This window comes from Lolium rigidum, chromosome 5 (genome assembly GCF_022539505.1).
Source record: "Lolium rigidum isolate FL_2022 chromosome 5, APGP_CSIRO_Lrig_0.1, whole genome shotgun sequence".
Taxonomy (NCBI): domain Eukaryota; kingdom Viridiplantae; phylum Streptophyta; class Magnoliopsida; order Poales; family Poaceae; genus Lolium; species Lolium rigidum.
Genome location: NC_061512.1, coordinates 208693874 through 208703063, shown reverse-complemented (window position 1 = coordinate 208703063; position 9190 = coordinate 208693874).

Genomic DNA, 9190 nt, shown 5'->3' with positions numbered 1-9190 from the left:
ATATGAGCAGTAGTAACGGCACCAGAAAATAGCTTGATGCTACAACTGGCGTGTGGTTGATGGTGGTAATATTGCAGGCAGTACAGATGCAGTAGAACAGTAAACAAGCGATGATTGCAGTATTTGGGAACAAGGCCTAGGGATCATACTTTCACTAGTGGAAACTCTCAACATTGATCACATAACAGAATAGATAAATAAATGCTCTACTCTACACTCTCTTGTTGGATGATGAACACCACTAATTGTGTAGGATTACACGAACCCTCAATGCCGGAGTTAACAAGCTCCACAATATTCGATATTCATGTTTAAATAACCTTAGAGTGCATGATAGATCATTGCAATTACACCAAGTACTAACATAGCATGCACACTGTCACCATCACACTATGAAGGAGGCATAGATCACATCAATACTATCATAGCAATAATTAACTTCATAATCTACAAGAGATTACAATCATAACCTACGCCAAGTACTACATGATGCACACACTGTCACCATTACACCGTGCAGGAGGAATAGAGTACTTTAATAACATCACTAGAGTAACACATAGATTAATAGTGATACAAAGCACATTGCAATCATAAAGGGATATAAATAAGCACTTCACTATGCTATTCATAACAATGAATAAGTATTCTGTGAAATATAGCCTAAGAGACCCACACGGTGCACACACTGTCACCTTTACACATGTGGGACAAGGAGTCTCCGGAGATCACATAAGTAAAATTCACTTGACTAGCATAACGACATCTAGATTACAAGCATCATCATATGAATCTCAATCCTGTAAGGCAGCTCATGAGATTATTGTATTGAAGTACATAGGGAGAGAGATGAACCACATAGCTACCGGTACAGCCCCTTAGCCTCGATGGAGAACTACTCCCTCCTCATGGGAGACAGCAGCGGTGATGAAGATGGCGGTGGTGTCGATGGAGAAGCCTTCGGGGGCACTTCCCCGTCCCGGCGGCGTGCGCGAACGAGACTCCTGTCCCCCAGATCTTGGCTTCGCGATGGCGGCGGCTCTGGAAGGTTTCTCGTACCGTGGCTTTTCTGTATCGAAGATTTAGGTTAGGGACCTTTAAATAGGCGAAGAGGCGGAGTCGGAGGGCTGGTGAGGCGACGACACAGTAGGGGGGCGCGGCCCACCCCCTGGCCGCGCCAGCCTATCATCTGGGGCCCACAGGGCCCTCCTCTGGTGGCTCTCGGGTGTTCTGGAAGCTTCGTGGGATTCTAAGATGCTGGGCGATGATTTCGTCCAATTCCGAGAATATTTCCTTACTAGGATTTTTGAAACCAAAAATAGCAGAAAACAGGAACTGGCACTTCGGCATCTCGTCAATAGGTTAGTTCCGGAAAACGCATAAAATCATCATAAAGTATGTATAAAACATGTAGGTATTGTCATAAAACAAGCATGGAACATAAGAAATTATCGATACGTCGGAGACGTATCAGCATCCCCAAGCTTAGTTCCTACTCGTCCACGAGTAGGTAAACGATAACAAAGATAATTTCTGAAGTGACATGCTATCAACATGATCTTAATCATACTAATGTAAAGCATATGAGATGAATGCAGCGATTCAAGACAATGGTAAAGACAATGATTAAACAACTGAATCATATAGCAAAGACTTTTCATAAATAGTACTTTCAAGACAAGCATCAATAAGTCTTGCATAAGAGTTAACTCATAAAGCAATAAATTCAAAGTAAAGGCATTGAAGCAACACAATGGAAGATTAAGTTTCAGCGGTTGCTTTCAACTTGTAACATGTATATCTCATGGATATTGTCAACATAAAGCAATATAACAAGTGCAATAAGCAAGCATGTAAGAATCAATGCACAGTTGACACAAGTGTTTGCTTCTTGAGATGGAGAGAAATAGGTGAACTGACTCAACATAAAAGTAGAAGAAAGGCCCTTCGCAGAGGGAAGCATGGATTGCTATATTTGTGCTAGAGCTTTTATTTTGAAAACATAAAGAGAGCATAAAAGTAACATTTTAAGAGGTGTTTGTTGTTGTCAACGAATGGTAATGGGCACTCTAACCCCCTTGCCAGACAAACCTTCAAAGAGCGGCTCCCATGAAACATTTTTATTTTTGGGTGGCACTCCTTCCAACCTTGCTTACACAAACCATGGCTAACCGAATCCTCGGGTGCCTGCCAACAATCTCATACCATGAAGGAGTGCCTTTTTATTTTAGTTTTATTTAGATGACACTCCTCCCCACCTTTGCTTTCTCAAGCCATGGCTAACCGAATCCTCGGGTGCCGTCCAACAATCACATACCATGGAGGAGTTTCTATTTTTTGTAAAATCATGAAAATTAATTAATTGGGACTGGGAATCCCATTGCCAACTCTTTTTGCAAAATTATTGGATAAGCGGATGAAGCCACTAGTCCATTGGTGAAAGTTGCCCAACAAGATTGAAAGATAAACACCACATACTTCCTCATGAGATATAAAACATTGACACAAATAAGAGGTAATAACTTTTGAAGTGTTTAAAGATAGCACTCAAGCAATTTACTTTGGAATGGCGGAGAAATACCATGTAGTAGGTAGGTATGGTGGACACAAATGGCATAGTGTTTGGCTCAAGGATTTGGATGCACGAGAAGTATTACCTCTCAATACAAGGCTTAGGCTAGCAAGGTTGTTTGAAGAAAACACAAGTATGAACTAGTACAGCAAAACTTACATAAGAACATATTGTAAGCATTATAAGACTCTACATTGTCTTCCTTGTTGTTCAAACACCTTTACCAGAACATATCTAGACCTTAGAGAGACCAATCATGCAAACCAAATTTTAACCAGCTCTATGTAGTTATTCATTAATAGGTGCAAAGTATATGATGCAAGAGCTTAATCATGAGCACAACAATTGCCAAGTATCAAGTTATTCAAGACATCGTACCAATTACTACATGTAGCATTTTCTGTTTCCAACCATATAACAATTAACGAAGCAGTTTCAACCTTCGCCATGAACATTAAAAGTAAAGCTAAGAACACATGTGTTCATATGAACCAGCGGAGCGTGTCTCTCTCCCACACAAGCATTTATTCAAACAAAAACAAAAACAAAAACAAACAGACGCTCCAAGTGAAGTACATATGATGTGACCGAATAAAAATATAGTTTCAAGAGAAGAAACCTGATAATTTGTCGATGAAGAAGGGGATGCCTTGGGCATCCCCAAGCTTAGATGCTTGAGTCTTCTTGAAGTATGCAGGGATGAACCACCGGGGCATCCCCAAGCTTAGAGCTTTCACTCTTCTTGATCATATTGTATCATCCTCCTCTCTTGACCCTTGAAAACTTCCTCCACACCAAACTCAAAACAACTCATTAGAGGGTTAGTGCATAATCAAAAATTCACATGTTCAGAGGTGACACAATTATTCTTAACACTTCTGGACATTGCACAAAGCTACTTGGAAGTTAATGGAATAAAGAAATCCATCCAACACAGCAAAAGAGGCAATGCGAAATAAAAGGCAGAATCTGTCAAAACAGAACAGTCCGTAAAGACGAATTTTAAAGAGGCACCAGACTTGCTCCAATGAAAATTCTCAAATTGAATGAAAGTTGCGTACATATCTGAGGATCACTCACGGAAATTGGCATAATTTTCTGAGTTACCTACAGAGAATTAGGCCCAGATTCGTGACAGCGAAGAAATCTGTTTCTGCGCAGTAATCCAAATCTAGTATGAACCTTGCTATCAAAGACTTTACTTGGCACAACAATGCAATAAAATAAGATAAGGAGAGGTTGCTACAGTAGTAACAACTTCCAAGACACAAATATAAAGCAAAATTGCTGTAGTAAAATAAACACATGTGTTATCTCCCAAGAAGTTCTTTCTTTATAGCCATTAAGATGGGCTCAGCAGTTTTAATGATGCACTCGCAAGAAATAGTATTTGAAGCGAAAGAGAGCATCAAGAGGCAAATTCAAAACACATTTAAGTCTAACATGCTTCCTATGAAAAGGAATCTTGTAAATAAACAAATTCATGAAGCATAATGCAACAAGCATAGAAGGATAAAACAAGTGCAACTTCAAGATTTTCAGCAAAAAGAGAGGTGTTTTAGTAACATGAAAATTTCTACAACCATATTTTCCTCTCTCATAATAATGTCCAGTAGCATCATGAGCAAACTCAACAATATAACTATCACATAAAGCATTCTTATCATGAGTCTCATGCATAAAATTATTACTCTCCACATAAGCATAATCAATTTTATTAGTTGTAGTGGGAGCAAATTCAACAAAGTAGCTATCATTATATATAGGAGGCATATTGTAATCATAATCAAATTTATCCTCCATAACAGGTGGCACCAAAAGACTATTATCATTATAATCATCATAAATAGGAGGCAAAGTATCATCAAATAAAAAATTCTCCTCAATGCCCGGGGGACTAAAAATATCATGCTCATCAAAACCAGCTTCCCCAAGCTTAGAATTTTCCATATCATTAGCAACAATGGTATTCAAAGTGTTCATACTAATATGTTCCATGGGTTTTTAATTTTCGCATCAAACCATCCATGTCTTAACTCAGGAAAAAGAATAAAAAGCTCCATGTTGCTTTCCATTATGCCAAACTAGTGTAAAACAAGAAACAAAAAGATGCAATTGCAGGATCTAAAGGAAATAGCTTCGAGTACTTACAACGGCGCCGGAAAATAGCTTAGTAGCTGAGATCTGGAGTGTGAGTACCTTCTACCTTTCCTCCCCGGCAACGGCGCCAGAAAAGTGCTTGATGTCTACGCACACTCCTTTTCCTGTAGACAGTGTTGGGCCTCCAAGAGCAGAGGTTTGTAGAACAGCAGCAAGTTTTACCTTAAGTGGATCACCCAAGGTTTATCGAACTCAGGGAGGAAGAGGTCAAAGATATCCCTCTCAAGCAACCCTGCGATCACAATGCAAGAAGTCTCTTGTGTCCCCAACACACCTAATACACTTGTCAGATGTATAGGTGCACTAGTTCGGCGAAGAGATAGTGAAATACAAGTGGTATGAATATATATGAGCAGATAGTAACGGCACCGAGAAAATAGCTTGATGCTACAACCGGCGTGTGGTTGATGGTGGTAATATTGCGAGGCGTACGGATGCGGTGAGAACGATAAACAAGCGATGATTGCAGTATTTGGGAACAAGGCCTAGGGATCATACTTTCACTAGTGGACACTCTCAACATTGATCACATAACAGAATAGATAAATAAATGCTCTACTCTACATTCTCTTGTTGGATGATGAACACCACTAATTGTGTAGGATTACACGAACCCTCAATGCCGGAGTTAACAAGCTCCACAATATTCGATATTCGTGTTTAAATAACCTTAGAGTGCATGATAGATCATTGCAATTACACCAAGTACTAACATAGCATGCACACTGTCACCATCACACTATGAAGGAGGCATAGATCACATCAATACTATCATAGCAATAATTAACTTCATAATCTACAAGAGATTACAATCATAACATACGCCAAGTACTACATGATGCACACACTGTCACCATTACACCGTGCAGGAGGAATAGAGTACTTTAATAACATCACTAGAGTAACACATAGATTAATAGTGATACAAAGCACATTGCAATCATAAAGGGATATAAATAAGCACTTCACTATGCTATTCATAACAGTGAATAAGTATTTTGTGAAATATAGCCTAAGAGACCCACACGGTGCACACACTGTCACCTTTACACACGTGGGACAAGGAGTCTCCGGAGATCACATAAGTAAAATTCACTTGACTAGCATAACGACATCTAGATTACAAGCATCATCATATGAATCTCAATCATGTAAGGCAGCTCATAAGATTATTGTATTGAAGTACATAGGGAGAGAGATGAACCACATAGCTACCGGTACAGCCCCTTAGCCTCGATGGAGAACTACTCCCTCCTCATGGGAGACAGCGAGCGGTGATGAAGATGGCGGTGGTGTCGATGGAGAAGCCTTCCGGGGCACTTCCCCGTCCCGGCGGCGTGCGCGGAACAGATACTCCTGTCCCACAGATCTTGGCTTCGCGATGGCGGCGGCTCTGGAAGGTTTCTCGTACCGTGGCTTTTCCGTATCGAAGATTTAGGTCAGGGACCTTTAAATAGGCGAAGAGGCGGAGTCGAAGGGCTGACGAGGCGACGACACAGTAGGGGGGCGCAGCCCACCCCCTGGCCGCGCCAGCCTATCATCTGGGGCCCACAGGGCCCTCCTATGGTGGCTCTCGGGTGTTCTGGAAGCTTCGTGGGATTCTAAGATGCTGGGCGTTGATTTCGTCCAATTCCGAGAATATTTCCTTACTAGGATTTCTGAAACCAAAAACAGCAGAAAACGAGAAGCGGCACTTCGGCATCTCGTCAATAGGTTAGTTCCGGAAAACGCATAAAATCATCATAAAGTATGTATAAAACATGTAGGTATTGTCATAAAACAAGCATGGAACATAAGAAATTATCGATACGTCGGAGACATATCATATCACTCAAGCAATTTACTTTGGAATGGCAGAGAAATACCATGTAGTAGGTAGGTATGGTGGACACAAATGGCATAGTTTTTGGCTCAAGGATTTGGATGCACGAGAAGTATTCCCTCTCAATACAAGGCTTAGGCTAGCAAGGTTGTTTGAAGCAAACACAAGTATGAACCGGTACAACAAAACTTACATAAGAACATACTGCAAGCATTATAAGACTCTACACTATCTTCCTTGTTGTTCAAACCCTCACCAGAAAATATCTAGACTTTAGAGAGACCAATCATGCAAACCAAATGTCAACAAGCTCTACGGTATTTCTTCATTAATAGGTGCAAAGTACATGATGCAAGAGCTTAAACATGATCTATTTGAGCACAACAATTGCCAAGTATCAAATTATTCAAGACATTATACCAATTACCACATGAAGCATTTTCTGTTTCCAACCATATAACAATGAACGAAGCAGTTTCAACCTTCGCCATGAACATTAAGAGTAAAGCTAAGAACACATGTGTTCATATGCAACAACGGAGCGTGTCTCTCTCCCACACAAATAATGCTAGGATCCGATTTTATTCAAACAAAAACAAAAATAAAAACATACAGATGCTCCAAGTAAAGCACATAAGATGTGACGGAATAAAAATATAGTTTCACTAGAGGTGACCTGATAAGTTGTCGATGAAGAAGGGGATGCCTTGAGCATCCCCAAGCTTAGATGCTTGAGTCTTCTTGAAATATGCAGGGATGAACCACGGGGCATCCTCAAGCTTAGAGTTTTCACTCTCCTTGATCATATTGTATCATCCTCCTCTCTTGATCCTTGAAAACTTCCTCCACACAAAGCTCAAAACAAACTCATTAGAGGGTTAGTGCATAATCAAAAATCCACATATTCAGAGGTGACATAATCATTCTTAACACTTCTGGACATTGCACAAAGCTACTGAAAGTTAATGGAACAAAGAAATCCATCAAACATAGCAAAACAGACAATGCGAAATAAAAGGCAGAATCTGTCAAAACAGAACAGTCCGTAAAGACGAATTTTTCTGGGGCACTTAACTTGCTCAGATGAAAATGCTCAAATTGAATGAAAGTTGCGTACATATCTGAGGATCACGCACGTAAATTGGCAGATTTTTCTGAGTTACCTACAGAGAATCCTACTCAAATTCGTGACAACAAGAAATCTATTTCTGCGCAGTAATCCAAATCTAGTATCATCTTTACTATCAAAGACTTTACTTGGCACAACAATGCAATAAAATAAAGATAAGGAGAGGTTGCTACAGTAGTAACAACTTCCAAGACTCAAATATAAAACAAAAGTGCAGAAGTAAAATAATGGGTTGTCTCCCATAAGCGCTTTTCTTTAACGCCTTTCAGCTAGGCGCAGAAAGTGTGAATCAAGTATTATCAAGAGATGAAGCATCAACATCATAGTTTTCACAACTTGTCACAATAGGTATCTTAGATGTTCCATTATCTATAGTGGTACTAAGGGCTTTGTCAATTTTAGGCCTATAATAGTTTTTTGGCTTAGACACCTTAGAGACATACATGAACTTTTGCTCCTTACCCACATAAGCTTTCTCCTTAAACTTAAGAGAAGAAAAAGTTGAACCCAAGGTTCCCATAGCTTCTTCAAGTTCACTAATCCTATGGGTTTGATTATCATGAGTAGCACAAGTTTCTAAGACGGCAATTCTCTCATTAATTCCACCTAGAGATTTATCAAGTTTATCAGTGCTATTAAGTAATATTGCCAATTTAGTATTAATACTTGGAAGATTTTGCTCTATGGTCTCCAACCTTTTCATGACATCTTCAAGAGAGATTTCAATTTTAACTTCATTAACAGGTGGTATTCCAACTAGACTCTCAATAATGCAACTAGCTTCTAAAGCAGGAGCGCCTAGGAAATTACCTCCCGCGAGAGTATCAAGAACATACCTATTCCAGCTAGAGATACCAACATAAAAATTCCGGAGTAGGATAATAGTGGAGTGTTTCTTAGTGCACCTATTATGAGCATCACTAATTCTATACCAAGCATCTTTTAAACATTCTGCCCCTTGTTGCTTAAACGAACGAACTTCAACTTCAGGATTACTCATTTTAGCAATAGTAAATAAAGCAAACTAGATAAAGTAAATGCAAGTAACTAATTTTTTTTTGTGTTTTTGATATAGAGAACGCAAACAAGACAGTAAATAAAATAAAGCAAGTAACCAATTTTTTTGTATTTTGATATAAGAAAGCAAACAAAGCAGTAAATAAAATAAAGTAAAGAAAGACAAAAACAAAGTAAAGAGATTGGAAGTGAGAGACTCCCCTTGCAGCGTGTCTTGATCTCCCTGGCAACGGCGCCAGAAAACAGTCTTGATGACGCGTCAAGCACACGCCCGTTGGGAACCCCAATAGGAAGGTTTGATGCGTACAGCAGCAGGTTTCCCTCAGTAAGAAACTAAGGTTATCGAACCAGTAGGAGTCAAGGAACACGTGAAGGTTGTTGGTGATGGAGTGTAGTGCGGCGCAACACCAGGGATTCCGGCGCCAACGTGGAACCTGCACAACACAATCCAAATACTTTGCCCCAATTTAACAGTGAGGTTGTCAATCTC